This window comes from Cyprinus carpio, chromosome B23, assembly GCF_018340385.1.
Source record: "Cyprinus carpio isolate SPL01 chromosome B23, ASM1834038v1, whole genome shotgun sequence".
Taxonomy (NCBI): Eukaryota; Metazoa; Chordata; class Actinopteri; order Cypriniformes; family Cyprinidae; genus Cyprinus; species Cyprinus carpio.
Genome location: NC_056619.1, coordinates 14,982,560 through 15,001,373, shown reverse-complemented (window position 1 = coordinate 15,001,373; position 18,814 = coordinate 14,982,560). Strand labels below are relative to the sequence as shown.

General features: G+C 37.3%; 1 protein-coding gene across 1 annotated transcript in view; it reads right to left on the bottom strand.

Moving 5' to 3' along the window:
* LOC109085208 overlaps positions 1-18,410 on the bottom strand; it is a 42,408-nt gene extending 23,998 nt beyond the window's left edge. The window contains exon 1 of the mRNA XM_042750675.1: positions 18,274-18,410. The gene's annotated coding sequence lies outside the window, so the exon portion shown is untranslated. The remainder of the gene's footprint in view (positions 1-18,273) is intronic.
* Positions 18,411-18,814: the final 404 nt, after the last annotated feature.

Below are 18,814 nucleotides of genomic sequence, written 5' to 3'. Positions count from 1 at the left end.
CAAAGCAAAAAAAGTGACAAAGAACTGAATTTATAGATCTCGTGAGAAAATGAGGAATGAGGAGAGTGTTAGAGGGAGCAGAAGAAGAGAGAATGGGAGGGAAAGAGAGAAAGAGAGTGCAAACGTAAGGGTAGAGAGAGAGAGCGCCTGTAACCTTACCGTCATGAAAGGGACCCTGGTAAAGTAACAAAAAAAGCAAGTAAGGGGGGAAAGAAAGACAAAAAAATCTCAAATTTCCAGCAAGTGCTTGAAAAGGCTTCAGCTTCCCCTTGCTCAGTCAGGACCCATGAAATGAAAAGCCCAAGCAGACCTGCTCTCCCAGACCGCAGCCTCTATTTGGTTAATCATCAGCATTATAAACCAGTGCAGCAGGCCTTCTGAGAAAGAAAGAAACAGAGGAAGAGAAGAACAGAGAGAGGGGGAAAAAGAATAAATCAGAAGCAGAAAACTTTTTAAGCACATACTTGATGGTTCTCGTCTATCGTCAATGTCCGTTTGTGAGAATAGGTCTCCCTTGTTCTGTTTTTCTCTCTGTTTCCCTCACATTTCAGCTGCCGTCAGGTGCAGGTTTAACCTTTCCTGGCTGTCTGCACGGGTCTCTGAGTTGAGAGTGAGGTGTGATCAGGTAACCCTGCCCTCCTGGTTGGAATGTGACTCCATGCTGAAATGGACAACCTGAGGGGTAAACTAGGCTTGGCCTTAATCAATAGTTTGCGAAGAACAAAGATGAGGAAACCCTAAACCTTACTTAAAGGTGGGCCTCGCTCCGACGACTCTAATTGCGCTTCAGGTTTAAATGGAAGGGTTGTTTCCTACAATGCAGAAATAAGCAGTCGATATATTCCCTGGTTTCTGAGCTTATATTCACCCTAAGGTCATGCAAAACTAGTATATTTGCTTGCTCAAAATAATTCTTCCTGATAGGAATAGGAAATGGATATGGGTTATTTGCATATGCAGCATGTGTGGTACTTTTTCCAGAATTTCCAAAGAATCCCTTTTAATCTTTCAGAATAATTATGCTAATAAAAAAAAAAAAAAAAAAAAAAAAAAAAAATGAATTAAGAAAAAATAAAAAAATGCTAAAAAAAAATGAAAATACCTAAAAAAATGAAAATACCTAAAAAAATGCACAGCTGCTTATAGACGGTGTTCCATGAACACGCTTAATGTGCACTGAGGCAGATTGCTGCTCTTAAGTACACAAGTTCAATGTGCCGCACTTCCGTGACCTCTCACCTGCGCACGGTAATTAATACGCCATTTTCTTCCCTCACACGGAGGAACAAACACTACGGCACGAACCCCTGCCCGCTTCCAGCACTAACGGCTCTGTGATAAAGGCTTCATCGGCCTCCAAACATGGAGATCTGTTACCTTTCCACATTGTCCCGGGGAGAGCTTAACTCTCATAATGCTTCGGCTGGGTTATAGAACTGTGACAAACGACTCATTCAGACGACGGAATGAAACAGACTCATTTTCCTCCACCCACCAATCAAAACCCTCCACCTCACTGTGCATCCATTGTGCTGCCTAGCCGACATTTTCTTTCCATGGCAGACAAGTTTTAAAACGCATTTATCAACAATAAAGAAATGAAAGGATGACATAAGCCTGCCTTCAGATGCGATATCAAAACTGTGTCACGTCAAGAGAAGAGTTATTATTAATCTAAAGCAGCGATCGTGACTATCAAAAAAGAAGGATAAAAGAGCAGACGGCAGCTTAGTGCATATAAGCTAATAGACACTTGTTTGCGTTTCGCATCAGAAGCTGACAAAACAGTAATCATCGTCTCGCTTCCTCTGAAATCATGCCAAAAAACACGCAAAGACAAGTCTTACTACAAGCAGTCAGGTGAGCAAATGCTATGAATCTTCACATGCTTATAGAATGAAGAAAATACAAACTAAATGCTGCTATTTTTCCACTTTAAAATATGAAAATGTTTTTAATAATTAGAAATAATTCACAACACCCTTCTTTATCAACAAAGGCCTTTTCGTGAGTCATTAACCATCAGCGAGCGTCCTTCTAAAGCTTTATTTTCAGCAAAAGTAGAGAGGGCTCCTAAGCCCCCTCTTTATCCCCTTTGACAAGTCTGGCGGTTTGCCTCTACCTGCCCAAACTGGTCTATCCAGTCAAGGAATGACGGTTTGTGTCTATTGTGTTCCCCTTTTCTTTCTATTTAAATGGATTAGAATCTGATACAGATTATCAGAGCCCCAACCAACTTTAAAAAACATCCCCTTCCTGTTCTGTGTCACTTATGAGTTCTTTACTTTGTACTGTACAAACTGTAAATACCACTATGTGGCTACCATGACATGGTCTGTTTGCAAACAGGAACAAAACTAAGGGTGGGGACAACGAGCGCAAACATAAACTCGAGCAAACCACGCAATACAAAAAGACATGAATAATGTTAGTTGAAAAAAAGTTACCCGTTCCATCCTCGAACCGATCCACTAGATACCAGACACACCACACCGCGTCAGTTTCGCCGATTTACAAGCACGTCCTTCTCTTCTCTCTTCGGCTGAACGACGCCCTTTAGATTTCTGCAACCCGAAAGCCAGGAAGGAGACCATCTTTAGATGGGAATTTGGATTCCCAACACGATGCTGGGCGTAGAAACGAACGAGTCACAAATCAGGTGAGTCTTTGTCTCCACGAAGACGCTCTTCGCCGGGAGCTCGAGGTGATGCTACCTGTTTAACCTCTTTGAGAAGAGAGACAGAATTTGTAAAGAGCTTGCTTTACATGTAACAGGCCCCCTCCACCCCCACAGGTGTAATTTTCATGCCGCAGCCAATCTCCTTAGCCTCTAGCGCTTGCAGGTGTGTCCCAAACTCCATGATAGGTCAGTCCCGCCCCGGAGAGCCCTCTCCTACCACCTGCCCCCGCCCAACCTGCTTTTTGTTTATGATGTCATCTCCAGTTTTACATGATTGCACATTCTTTTCCGATTTCAACAGAAATACTCCATTCATGTCTATTCTAAAACACTCGCCTGATTCAGAAAACCAGAGAGAAATTACATACAAGAAAACATGGCCTGTACAATCACAGAAGTAAAACTAAGGAGCAACTGCCCTTTGCCCTTTTCATATTCCCACACCCATCTGAACTGTAACCTCTGTCATATAAAACACACCAACGAGTTAGACATTATGAGCTGAGGGGACACAGGTAAACTCAGGGTTGTAGCTGTGTGTTATCAGGCCTTGAGGCATCTACTCTAATCCACCGTCTACTGCAGGCTTGTGGCCCCGACTACACAGGGGCCCAACGTAATAGCTGGATTAGTTTAAACAATACAGGATGACTTGATACTAATCCTATGTCTGACAAATGTCAACGAACGTCAGGAAAAGTTATCTTAATGGGCAGATATGGTCCCATTCTTGTGAGAATTCATAGCATTTTCTCTAAAAGAAATGTGATTTTTGGGAAGTTTGTGGGAAATTTTCAGCTGTGCAAACTAACATTTATACCTAATTTATATAAAAAAACACAAGCAAAGATAAAAACACTAGATATTATATTATATTATCATGACCTACATAATCAACTGCATGACTATGAGCAGACTTGTCTTTCAGGTAATCATATAATGGATAATGAGAGCATTACCACCATAGGAACTGTCAGGGGCACAAAGGAGCACATCTTAATGATGTTGTTAAGGGGGTTTTAATGGGCAAGTGACTCCTCAGCCATCACTGATTGTCTGTGAGCATCATGTCAGAACAAAAGACTGAGGTTTTTCCCATGATAACCCGATACTTCAAGGTGTGGACCATGTTGACCTGCCTTACCTTTGCCAAGGATACATTAATCTCTTCACACCAATCAGAACTAAAAACATAAAACTTTTACTTGTGAGAAACACAATGCGGTTAATTTTATGACATATTTAAGAGTTTGCACTATTGCACGGGTGAAAGATGCTCTTTAGATCATTCTTAAATCATGCTGGAGAACATGATCATTAGGATCTGCACAAACTTGCAGAATAAAAAAAAACAAATCAAATTAAATTGAATTTAACATTTTCACTCAAACTGCTATATTGATAAGATTTATAATTCAAAATTGCATTAAATAATAAAAAAAAAAGCTAAATAGAAGCATTTTTAATAGTGGTCTCAGATTTCTAGTTTTCACTGTATATTAAAAATAAAATGAATAACTAAAATGAACATGCCACGCTACATGCAAAATATAAATTATTATATATTTTTTTAGATGCAACTACAAATGCAAAGTACTGTTACCAGAAATTCATTGAAAGAAAAAAATATTGAATGTAACTAGTTACTCATTGACTAGCATACGATGTTCCCTCTGATACAGTATTTCTTGATCAGCAGAGCAGAGAAGTGCTGCACTAAAGTAAATGGGGACAAAGGGCCGTATCCATTAAGCGGCCGACTGCTCAGTGCTTCTCTCCCCTGGCTGTCCAGTGGCAGAGGCCCCCCGGTGTGACTGGAAGGAAATTGGCCTGTCTAAAAGGTTTGCTTTGTTTAGCATTCTTTCATTTGCATTCCAAATGAGGTTTGAGAGTGAACTGGCCAGGCACAACCAAAACTCATTTGGGTAGAGATAGATATCAGCCATGGCTGTCACGCAAGGCTAGCGGAGAGGAGAGACATAAGCTCCCTTTGCAGGAGATCCATGCCACAGGCTGCAGGCACTGCCCCTCGACAAGAAGAGAGCAATCACGTTGATATGCTCATCTGTGCTCCATTTCATACTTTTTCTACTGCTCATCAATCATTTCCCATAGTAAAATGTAAGCGTTGGAAGAAGCGCATACACTTATTTACTTATGTATGTTCTGTGCCTGATCAACAGCAGATGAACATAAACAATGTAAATGTATAGTGATGTGCTGTTTTCCATATTGGTTTGCATTTAGGAACCAGAATGAACACTGGGGATGAGCCACTCCTCACTGAAGGCAAACAAATGACTCCACAGAGTCACTTGGTTTAACTTCTTTCAATCTCTTAATATAACTTGAATATCTCACTTATACCAATCAAACATTCCATGTTCAGGACAACTGAACTAAATTTTGGTATTCTTAACTAATAAATAAAGAAATAAAGAAATAAAAATAAAATACAAATATTACATGAAAAATGTATGGTAACTGCCATGGTAACTGAAATTAGTTATGTTTCAATAAAATTACTAAAACTGAAATAAAGCAAAATAGAAATGAAAATGACAAAGGAACATAGATTCAAATTAAAACTGAAAATATAAAAATAAATGCTAATTCAAAAAAAATTTGTAATAGAAATAATATTAAAATAACACTGGTACAAGCAAAAAAAAAACAAACAAAAAAAAAAAACACCTAGAAGTTATGGTAAGGCACTTAAAATGAATGTAAATGGGGCCTTTGATGATTTAAAGCAGACATTTAGCATAATATCAGATGATTTAGTATAAAGCTGTAAAGTTCTTTTTGACATGTTTTACAGTCATTTAAGGGGTTCAGCCGCAACCTGTCATGACAATAGGTAGCATGAATAAAACTAATATGAAAAAGCGCAGTGCTGCACAGTGATTGTGTATTTTACCCGTCCATGTATATCAACACCTGTTGTATGTTATTTTTATCTCTTTGTGTCTCTCGCTCTATTTGCTTTGCTTTTGTTTTTTGGTCAGGCCGACTCCTGTGTAATTATAGAGTTGTGTGTGTTGCCTTAGCAGGAAATGAGAGCTTAGTCCAGATGGACTCTTGTTTCATTAAATCTATTTTTTTTTACACCGTTCATAATATAAACCTGCTATGAAAACAAAACCTACCATAATGTCACAAATCACAGTTTGAGTGTAACTTCCCTTCCTGCATCTAGAAAAGCTTCTTCACCTGTGGAAATTCACCAGGGGATGGAGGTTTGAGGGGAGGCATAAACGAATAAGCAACCACAGCCTTGCTCTGACTTGCCACGCATTACCTTCATTGGGTAATTGGCCTCCGGGGACCGTGGGTGTAGTGCATTGTGTGTCACTGAGTCCGTCTGTGTGTCCCCGAGGAGCAGTTGCCATAGGTGAAGGGAAAAGAGTCAGACCTACCAATAAATGATGCACTGTCTGATTCACCACAACATACTGGTTAACACATCAAACTGGCCCCTGCTTGACCACTCATTCAAAAATGACAAAATGACTACAAATATTTCAGGAAAAAGGGCATGAGAGTTTATCATTAACGTCAGCATTAGTTTATTCAACCAGTACAACTCTTTCACACGTATTATTAGTTGAGCATGTACAAGGATATGATCCACTGCAGTCAAAAGTGTTTGAGGCAAATGCAAAGTTCTGAAGGAGCTGATGCAATTATTCTGCCTCATTTCGTTGTGTCTGTGATCAACGTTACGAAAGAAATGTTGTCATATTGGACAGATGAAACAGAAACGGAAGCGCTTCTCTCCATCCAAATGGATATTCATCAAAATTGGTTCACAAGTTGACAGTTTACTGAAGCAGACAGATTAGCAGACTTCCGGCATAAATATAATTTCAAGCATCTGATATCACAAATTCCATGTAATTTTTGTCCTGATGTTTGAATGGTAGCAATAAGCATAAAGAAGATCTAATAATCGCAGCCATGGTGAAGATAAAATACTTCTTTCAAAAACAGTAAAAAACAACCTACCAACCCAAATTTTGGGGGGTTTATTTACTAAACGATGCCACAATAATGCAGAATTTGTCTTTAGACTCAAACACACAAGACCAAAACAGTCTAGGCTCTCTCTTCCTGTGAACTGCAATACACTGGTTAAATGTCAAATCAATATCAGATAAAAAAAAAAAAAAATCCCATTTAGATTCAAAGCAACCTTAGTCCATATTATATTGACTCTGCACACACACATCCAACAAAAAGCCTCTCTTTCCCGGTATGACCCTCAACAGACCATCAAACACACCTGTGCTGGGCCTGTTTTATGTCAACTAACATAATGAGGGAAAAACAAGAGCGAAGGAGTTTGTTTGGAAAACGAGACTGGCTGTTGTCCCACAGGTCTCTTCTTCCATTGTTTCGGCTAAAAGCCTCGTCTGCTCGCTCAGCTTTTAGACACACAATGCATTGTAAGGCAATGTATGCTTTTCAGGAGCCGATGCTATGAGCAGACATTACAACAACTCCTACTATTACACACCTGCAGGCACAATCCTTTAAAGAGAGTGTTTGCTTATTACATTATTACAGAACATTGTGGACAACATCAGAGCCCATTCTGCTCATTGATCCTGCATGCGGATCTCCATTTATAATGATAAGGGATCAATCGGATTTCAGGGTTCATGTGAATGTCAATGTCACAAACGTCCATGTTCCTTTACGCTTTGTTTCAACTTGAAAAGAGATTGTGGGCACAGATGGAAGAGCAACAGAAGGGCTGATAATGATGCAAGATCTGTTTGTGAGACCGTCTGCCCACAGGGAGCTCTGATCATGGGGAGACAGACTCATCCAGAGGCCCCTCTGGACCTGTTACCATGGAGGACGCTGGATGAACGGGCCACAGTTATGTTTTATCAATCCTACCCAGATCAAAAGATGCTCACAGACATATCAAAGTTGAGAATAAAATGGCAAAATGCGATTTTGAAGGATTTCAAGTACCAGAAATTGCGAAAACGTAAGAGATCATCATTAATCCACACTAAGGCAGGTGTCTGAGACAGTTTCCAAATGAAAGTGATGAATATCTTGAACGCATCCTTGTTCTTGAAACCCCTTAGATATTTTCAGGAGTATGTGACATGCCTTTATCATTTTTCTGTGAACAGAATTTGTAATGACATCAAAAAAGGTGATCTCTTTAATCAGGGCTGGATCTCAGAGCATGGAGGGAAATCCCAAGAGGTGCTGCTGCTTTCCTCTGGGTGATAGCAATATTCACAGCAGTGAGAAACAACTCCTGACACATGGATTCTCATTACAGGTGAATCAAATTTTCCCACTATTTTCTGATGCCATTCAGATCAGCCTCCAAATCTGTTGTATAAATGACTGTTATAATGAATCTCTGCATGAGTCACTGATGAATCAAATCAACCAACATCGCAGGGGAGTGCCTTTGAATCTTATGTGTATGTGATGAATGTAACATACAAAATCTCTCCAAGGCAAACTTGATTTACATACGGATTATACTACTGCAAAGCTTAAGCATGCCTCGGGTTTTTAAAAAGAATACCGGATGAGTCATTTTCATGTGTAGGAAATTCATACAGCTCAACCAGCCCTTTATAGCCTGTGATTAAGACAGTTCAAAAGAGCAGGGAACCGACGGGCCCAATTAAAAGTGATTTATAGATGTGATCTAAGAAAGAAACTTTGGAAAATTTAGTGGAAATGGGTGAGCAACCAATTAGCATGGATGTCTCTGAACTTGAGCGGTCCACACAGAAATAGCTTTAGCAAATGAAAGATGAAAATCACTGCAGTGCCTATTGAAAACATGAAGTGGAATTAGTGCAAAGTACTTTTTCTCCAGCAGTAAGCTGTAAATTATAAATTCTGTATGAGTTATGTATACACACACACACACACACACACACACACACACACACACACACACACACAAAACAGAAATATTACCAATAGTGTATTCATCCACATTCACCAACACAAAACAACAAGCAAAAATTCAGAGTGCTTCTTGTGCTGTTCACTGAAAAAATAAATAAATAAGATTAACTTAAGTTTTATTTTGCAAGTTTTTGCATGCATAAATTTTAAGTAAAATTTAAGTATTGAATTAAGTAAAATCTACTTAAATAAGTTAGGTAAAATTAGCAAAGAAAATAAGTAAATGTAATGTTTATGGCCAGTTAGAGTTTGAGGAGTAATTTCTACTTAATTATTTTAAGTTAAATCTGCAATTCTTAAATACATTTCAATTAGTCACGGTTTATAAACTTTATAAACTCAAACTATGTAGCACTGAAAAAAAAACAAGCTATTAATTAGCATTTATAAGTGTGATCCACATAAACATAAATAAACAAGTAGACAACTTGTTAACCTTTTTTTTTTAAGATAATATGTCCACATAATATGTAATTATTACCCAAATGAACACAGAGACCTCAATACTTGGTACACCATACAAAAGGATGGTAACAATCAGTGGACGTCAGATGTCACAAAATAGTAATTTACTAAACCTAACCTCAAAAGCAACCATGAAACAGTGGAAATGCAACTCGAAAACAGTGAAAAACATAACATTTTTAATTATTCATGCCCTGGTGCATGATGGGAAAAACAGGATCATAACTTTGATATTTACTTAAAGAATCCTTGTAAACATAAACAATTCCAAGTAAAATATACTTATAAGTTCAAATTTTAATTTCTACAAGCTTAAAATGAGGATTAGTTAACCCTAACCCTACTACTAATATAGATTTTACTTTTATTATTCTTGCTTGAACTAAATTATTTAATGCAGGAATTACATTTGTTTTTATGTAGCATTTACTGCACCACAAAATCATTTTTATCACTTTTCTTAAGTATATTTTCCAAACGGCATACTTTATGTTCGCCTGCTTTACATCACGCAAATCATTTTTTTGTGAATGGTGAGGAATCAAAGTCCAATGTTCTAAGCACCATCTGACCATTCTCCAAATACTGTCTCTACGGGAGAGCTACACTGCAACACATTTGCCCATGTTAATAACACAGCACTATCAGAGGGCTGGCTAGTTTTATTGCTGTACAAATACAGCCCAGCAGGCCAGTCTGTCAATAAAGAGTCTGCTTATGCAACAAAAAGAAAAAGAGAGAGAAATTCAAGCTTCTTCAGCACCTTTAAACCTTAGACATTTGAGAAAACTAAAATGCTTGACATAAACAAATTAATTCATTATGATCCAAACAATCCACAGTTCAACAATCTCATTTCCAAGTAATGCAGTATGATCCAAACAATCCACAGTGCAGTTATTGGTTAATTAATGTTTTATCAGTATGTTTTGCATGCAATTTTATGGCTGAATGTTATGGAACCAAACCACAAGGGTTGAGACTGTGTTTTTAATGACAGTAATATAGACTTGGTACACTAATCAAATATAATCTTCACTAACAACACAGCAAATTCCTGTTGAACAACCCCGCTATGACCACCTTTACAAGGTGTGTCTACATGTTGTTGACATAGCTTTTAAGCTCTCCATATGAGCAAGCAGCTGTATGTGGATGAGGACAATTTGACAATTATCACAATAGCACAGCATATAATCTAATGATACATGCACACACACACATCTCACAACGTGCCAGACCAACAACATCCCTATACGAGGGGGGAGTGGGGGGGTTGGCAATTCTGGATTTCCCCATACTAAAATCATTACAAAAATCAGATCAAAGAAATGCTATCACATTTGATCGAGGTACAAATTTCTGAATGTAAAAATTGTGATGGCATGGCTATGGTATGCTGGGATTGCACGGTCTGTGGCATTACTGAAAAGAAACATACAAGGGCATCTGAAATTAAAAAGAGAGATGACCAGATGTCTGTGCAATGAAATAAACATTTTTCCATGAACAATAAGGGAAATCATCCTAAATGCAGAAAGACATGACATAGACAAAAGACTAAAAGGACATTCTGGTCCAGTTTCATCAACACATGTGAGCAAAAACAACATGACCAGTTCAGATGCAAAGCACAAGCAGGTGCAAGTTCTCAAGGTGTAAGAATATCGTAACAGCACCATAAAATTCCAGTTTATGAAAAACTACTTCATGGATTTACATAAGCAGTAGAATAAATTTATACAATGGTGGCTGTTCCACTGGCTTTTATTAATTCTATATTATTAAAACTGATAAACTAAAACCATTTTCTATATTAAATTTTCCATCTTCAGGATAATTTTTTTTTTTCAAACGTATGCATAAATAATGAGATAATACTAACCAGAGGAATACTAATTTTATGCATTTATGCCATGGTCTGTCTGAATATTCGATTCTGATTGGCTGGCAGGTGTTGATTAAGGTAGTTCCAGGTCAGTTTAATCACGTTCTATATTAATGCGCGTCCTATAAACATTGGTAACCATAGTAACATCAAACAATTGTAACTGACGAAAATAACCATCATTTTTATCATTATTATATTATTAACATCTTTAATATGTGACCATGGCATAAGCGGGATAATCAATGGCTAGCTGTGCATTAAACAATTTGAATGCTCTTCGCGGAGGCAACCACCCGACGCGCTTCGCTTCCACATCGTGCATTCAAATCGTTTAATGCACGGCTAGCCATTGATTATCCCTTACTTAATCATTTAAGATTCACTTAAGATTTAAGAATCCTTTAAGATTTAAGGTTGCTAATACGAAACAAAGAGATACAATAAAGAAGATAACCATGGACAGCAATATTGACAGCAAAAAGTGGAAGCACTAACATATTGTTGAGCACCTCGAGAACTTTCTAAATCTTAACACCAGGTGACCTACCTCAGAAGAAGCCCTCCAACTCAAGGCCTTTCAAGCTTGGATCATTAGCCGCATGATACTTGACCACAACGTACTACAAAAATACATACATAAAAATCCAGAAAGCTATATGGTGACTGCTCTGAAATTTCTGAACATGTTAACAACCGTTTTCCACTCAGCTAACCTAGCTACTATCTGTACGAGAGGGTGTACCACATGTGCACGTGGACTCAAGCGGGGGAAATGATGTTGGGCGTCTAGGGTGGCTGGTTTGAAGAATGCACGAGTGTTATCACCGGAGGTTATGCAAGAATAGTTTGGTGGAAACCTTTGCCTGGTACAGTGCTGGGCCCCTGCTGCACGCGGCCAAGGAATCCTGCACTGAAAATTCCTAACTGCCTTTGCTGAGCAGGAATCTGCCAGGCTCACCCAGGATGCACCACTTAGGTTATCACACAAGCTTCTTTTTTTGTACTATTTTTAGTTTTGAACTAATTCCCTCCCTGAGTCTGAGGTCACCGGCGGAGGGGAGGTATTTAATGACATAAAAAGGATGTAGGATGCAGCTTCTTAAAAAAAAGAAGAAAAAAAAAAAAGAAAAGTGGCATAATTCTCAATTTAGAGAGAAGTATGTGAAGAATTTATAACCCCCCCCCCCCCATTTGAACTGGAAAATATGAAAAATATTATAAGTATTTCAGGTCAAATCTGCAGAAATGAAGTAAAAATTCTGTTGCTCCTACAACCAAAACTTTTAGAAGAAACTTTCCAGACATTTATATATAAAAAAAAACTCTTTTCTTTTGCTGCACACATACATACAAGAAAAGTAAAATAAAACAGAATTACACAATGAAATACATGCAGTGACTCTGAACACCTCTGTGTCAAGGGGTGGGGTGGGGGGGGGCGGGTTTACACTGAATGGCGGTAAGGTGAGGAAGACGGGTATCAAATACTCAGATGAAAGAGGCAGAGCAGATTTAGAGCCTTTTTGTTTCCGTGTGTTCAAAGGAAGCAGCTGCTGACTGCACTGGGCTTAGGTCCTATTCATCTGTAGGGCGAGACAGACGCAGTATCCTGAGGCACAAAAACACACACACCACACACAAATACACACTTCAAAGTCTATAGAGACACAGACTGCTGCAGTGTGGTAGACTCTGCTCCATAACTCTGTCATTAGCTTCACACACAAGGCTCAGAGAAGCCCTGAGCTCGCCCAAAGTCTGTATCAAATCAACATTTATCAGGCTGAGTATCCTTATGAATCTGAAGTAAAACCTATTTTGATTTAAAAATACACTACATGCATCACTATCAATCCCTTTTTAGCACTGAAAATAGTTGTTTATACCAATTTATGTCTTTAAAAAGGAAGAAATGTAGAGAAATCAGTGACAAAGCAAACACTGGGGTCATATGTCAACAGGTGACATGCAAGACTCACGCCCAGAGGTGGCCGCCCATCCCCCAACTGCATTTCCCATTCGCTTGTTAAAATTCAAATATTCCCTCGGACGTGTATGTGGGTGCGTGTCTTCCTGATGCATAAACCTCCACAAATCTTCAGTTAACATTTGCATCCCAAGCAAATCACTATTGTGTGGCCATTTAGTATATAAAGAAATGCCCTTATTTCACCAATTATCTGCATAAAACCATTAGCGTTGTCAAAGTCAAACACATACTGTGAGCTAAAAAAAGAGAAAGAATAAGATGAAATGTCTAGTTATGTATTCTTTTCTTTCTAAATGTGTGACTTTCAATACCTCCCAAAAATGCACACTAGTACTCAAGCTTAGACAGGAAATGAGGTCAGAAAGTGAAAGGCTTAGGCAAACTTTATGAGGAGTAGAGCTTGCGCTTTTATTTTACTATTCAAAAACATTTGCATGGGTTGTCTAAGTGCATGGTGTTTGGTCTGAGCGCTCTGTGCCTGACTGATGCTTTTCTGATTCCCTGTGTGTAACCAAACCAACATGCAAAGCTCACTTCAACAGAACAGAGCACTAGCTCCATGTACAGGAGTGTACTTGCACTGACAACCAAGGTCATATATTTGTACCACCTGCTCATGACCGTTTGCCTTTCCTGCCACTAACACAACCCTGACTATCAGATGTTAGAACAGTAGTTCATAATACAGCACCATTATAATTTATCATAAAAGAGAAAACAAATATTAAATAAAATTTAAAATAATGTTATAAATAATAAAATAAATATAAATAAATAATACATACTAATATAAGATTAAGTATAATTGTATAAAAAACAATACAAATTTTCAGAAATTAATTTTTGTTTCATATAATTTCATATGGTTTTAAAAAAAATGTTTGTGAAAAAAAATGTATTCATATTATATTATTTTTGTACTCATATAATTTCATATGGTTTTTTGTTTAATGACTCATCAAACAAAAAAAAATAATAAACAACTCATCAAACATAAAAAAAATGTGAATGTATATTCACGTGAAAAATATATACAGTGCCACTTGATATATATATATATATATATATAAAAATAAATATATATATAAATAAATATAAATATATACAGTGCCACTTGAAAGTTTGTGAACCCCTTGCAGAAACTGTGAAAATGTGAGTAATTTTAACAAAATAAGAGAGATCATACAAAATGCATGTTATTTTTTATTTACTGTTCTGAGTAATTTAATCCACAAGAACAAAAAAAAAACAAAAAAAAACTGAAATTATTAAAATAACCAAATTCAAAAGTTTGTGAACCCTTGGTTCTTAATACTGAGTGTCGTTACCAGGATGATCCACGACTGTATTTTGTTTTGTGATAGCCTGCTGTTCTTCAGAAAAATCCTCCATGTCCTGCGGAATTCCCTCAATTGTCCTCAGTGTAAAAAGATGGATCTTAAAATTATACAGTGACTGCTGGAAAGGGTTCAAATATGCAAAAAATGCTGGAAAACTGAAGACTCTGCAGGACATGAAGTATTTTTCTGAAGAACAGTGCTCAGTTTAACTGAGGGACTCATGAACAACCATCACAAAACAACAGTACAGACAGTTAAATTTACAAACATTTACATGCAAAAAACAAACAAAAAAACAAATGCACACACATGTACATATTTTAATAATTTCAGCTATTTTTTTTTTTTGTCTTGTGGACTAAATATAAACATCTTTACATATATACACATATACAGGTGCATCTCAATAAATTAGAATGTCATGGAAAAGTTCATTTATTTCAGTAATTCAACTCAAATTGTGAAACTTGTGTATTAAATAAATTCAATGCACACAGACTGAAGTACTTTAAGTCTTTGGTTCTTTTAATTGTGATGTTTTTGGCTCACATTTAACAAAAACCCACCAATTTCACTCAACAAATCGGAATACGGTGACATGCCAATCAACTAATCAACTCAAAACACCTGCAAAGGTTTCCTGAGCCTTCAAAATGGCCTCTCAGTTTGGTTCACTAGGCTACACAATCATGGGGAAGACTGCTGATCTAACAGTTGTCCAGAAGACAATCATTGACACCCTTCACAAGGAGGGTAAGAAACAAACATTCATTGCTAAAGAAGCTGGCTGTTCACAGAGTGCTGTATCCAAGCATGTTAACAGAAAGTTGAGTGGAAGGAAAAAGTGTGGAAGAAAAAGATGCACAACCAACCGAGAGAACCGCAGCCTTATGAGGATTGTCAAGCAAAATCGATTCAAGAATTTGAATAAACTTCACAAGGAATGGACTGAGGCTGGGGTCAAGGCATCAAGAACCATCACACACAGATGTGTACAGTTGTCATATTCTTCTTGTTAAGCCACTCCTGAACCACAGACAACATCAGAGGCATCTTACCTGGGCTAAGGAGAAGAAGAACTGGACTGCTGCCCAATGGTCCAAAGTCGTCTTTTCAGATGGTTTTGTATTTCATTTGGAAACCAAGGTCCTAGAGTCTGGAGGAAGGGAGGAGAAGATCATAGCCCAAGTTGCTTGAAGTCCAGTGTTAAGTTTCCACAGTCTGTGATGATTTGGGGTGCAATGTCATCTGCTGGTGTTGGTCCATTGTGTTTTTTGAAAACCAAAGTCACTGCACCCGTGCACCAAGAAATTTTGGAGCACTTCATGCTTCCTTCTGCTGACCAGGTTTTTGAATATGCTGATTTAATTTTTCCAGCAGGATTTGGCACCTGCCCACACTGCCAAAAAGCACCAAAAGCTGGTTAAATGACCATGGTGTTGATGTGCTTGACTGGCCAGCAAACTCACCAGACCTGAACCCCAGAGAGAATCTATGGGGTATTGTCAAGAGGAAAATCAGAAACAAGAGACCAGAAATTGCAGATGAGCTGAAGGCCACTGTCAAAGAAACCTGGGCTTCCATATCACCTCAGCAGTGCCACAAACTGATCACCTCCATGCCACGCCGAATTGAGGCAGTAATTAAAGCAAAAGGAGCCCCTACCAAGTATTGAGTACATGTACAGTAAATGAACATACGTTCCAGAAGGCCAGCAATTCACTAAAAATGTTTTTTTTTTTTTTATTGGTCTTATGAATTATTTTATAATTGTGTGGGACAGTGAATTGGTGGGTTTTTGTTAAATGTGAGCCAAAAATCATCACAATTAAAAGAACCAAAGACTTAAACTACTTCAGTCTGTGTGCATTGAATTTATTTAATACACGAGTTTCACAATATGAGTTGAACTTTTCCACGACATTCTAATTTATTGAGATGCACCTGTATATAATGACCCATATATATATTTAAAAGGAATTTTCTATCAGAAATTTAAAACATAATGGAAGAGGTGTGTTCTGACTGCATGCATGATTTGCTTTTGTGTATTTTTTAATAAAGTAATGTATAAGATAAGAACACATCTTATCACATAGTTGCATTTTGCATTATGTTTACCTGCTGAACAGACCTACAACCCAGTTGAGAATCATGGGTATAGAGTTATTTATATTTAATGTTTAGTTTTAGTTTATATATAATTTTTTTTTCCTCCTCACACTACTATGTACCAGGTCTGTGAGGCAGACAACAACAGAAATTAAAGGCAAAGCCGACCACAGATTGCTCCGAGCTTCTGCTTGATTCCCCGAAAGGCTCCTAATCTACAGACTCATTTAGAACGTGATTATTAGTGGACAGAGTTAACGAGGCCCATCTGTATCAGAACAACAGGACAGATGGTCCATAGGAGGACATCTCAATTATAGTGTACACTGAGGTAAAGAAAACACCTACCCCAGATTTACCACAAAATCCATATGATGTTGAACAGGTGTTTGTGCAGTTGAGGGAAATTTCTGCCTTATGTGAACAGCAATAAGTTACTTCAGGGATAAAACACAGCCCTCACAAATTCATATTTCTTTTACATTCAACATCATGACATAAGTGGCACTCTGCACAGTACGTGGAAACAATGGAGTGACATATCAGGGGAGAGCAGCAGAAGATAAAATAAGCACCTGCCCTAGGAGTCAGTCCCATAAGGGCTTTCAGACAGCGAGAGTCATTGCATCAGTCGGTTCTGTGCTATGGAAACCAGGCCTCTCTTGCTCGCTCCATTGAGCAATGCACTCACACAAACACGAGTGACTACTACACAACACCATTAAACCATGTTAAACTGGAATTATTAGAAGGTAGCAGACATGACATATCAAGCAGTGACAGCACTAACCTGCAGTGTGAGATGTTAAGCATTGTTTAAAACTATTTTAAACAACATTTTTCTCATTCTTTTATAATTAGCATGCATGCAGTTATTTAATGATCTCATAATGAGAATCATATAAATTACTTTTTGGTCACTGAAGGACTATATTATTTAACTCAGAGACAAATTATAGTACAGCTGAATTACTAATCACAGAATCTAAAACGACCACTTTTCCAGAAGTAATATGATCATTCAAATGTTTCTGATGCATTTGGATTTTAATACAATTTACAACATCAACAACAAAACCTTCTATCATTAATTAGGCTGATTAGAAAATGTTTGTATAAAGCCTGTAGCAGAAATCATTCATTTACACATCTGTTTAACATATTAACATAATCTCAACATAATCAGATAACTATACCATAAATACAATACAAACTCAATCCACCCCAAAGTGGCCTCAAAATCACCATTACTCAATTAAACAAAATAACAAAATTTCAAAGCTGCTCATTTCCATACAGTAAAAATGCAGGGTGATCTGTCAAGTTTATTGCAAGTTTGCTTGGTTAATTAAAAAATATATTAGGTCTAAGTTTGAGCCCCAGGGCTATATGAAAACTACAATAGCATGCCCTACAAACAACAATGCTTCATCTAGGCCTCAAGTTAGCCAGTACTACAACTTTTTAAAATAATAATAATGGAAAAAAAAGTACATAAGCCATGCACTTTCCCTTACACATAGGATATGCAGATTTAAACCTACAATCATGAATAAAGTGATCAAAGTATTCCTGAATTATATAAATTCTCTGTGGGAATGGTAGACTTATAGTATCTGTCACAAAAGTGTTTTACATCATCCTAACTCACAAGCAAATCACATTTGAAAACAATCCTAGAACTTTATGACCAGTGGAGCCACTTGGGTGACATTTACAGATCTCTGCTCTCATTCATCAAGTGCTGCTGCAGGGTTTTGTATTTGTTTATTTATTTTACTATAATGCTAAATACGATTTGTGTATGCATATCAACACTTTGAATGCTGTGACTCACATAAATGAGGGCTGGTACAGGAATCAGATGACATATGTACCAGAGTCTCGATAACTTATTCAGATGATGGTGATTCAGCGAGGACATGACGCCATCAACCTGTTCGAGCTCCTCGTGCCGTTGTCATTACTCAGCAACAGCGCCTCCTTCTGGAACCTATTGACATAACAGCTAATAGAGCCATGCACTGTTGTTATATTGACTCTTTAGTATCTGCATGTCACCCAATAAACCCCGTAGTCCACAAATATCAAATGTTAAGTGTATATATATCTATATATATATCTATATATATCTATATATATCTATATATATATATATACATACATATATATATATATTTTTTTTCAAATGTTAAGTATTCAAAATATTCAAATTTACAATGCTACTTTAAGGTGATATTCTGCTTTCATAATATATCAAACATATTGCAGATGTGTTTTGATCGCTTTCGTATTAATAGACATTGAAATTGTACACACACACGTGTATGTATATATATATATATATATATATATATATATATATATAGGTATAAACA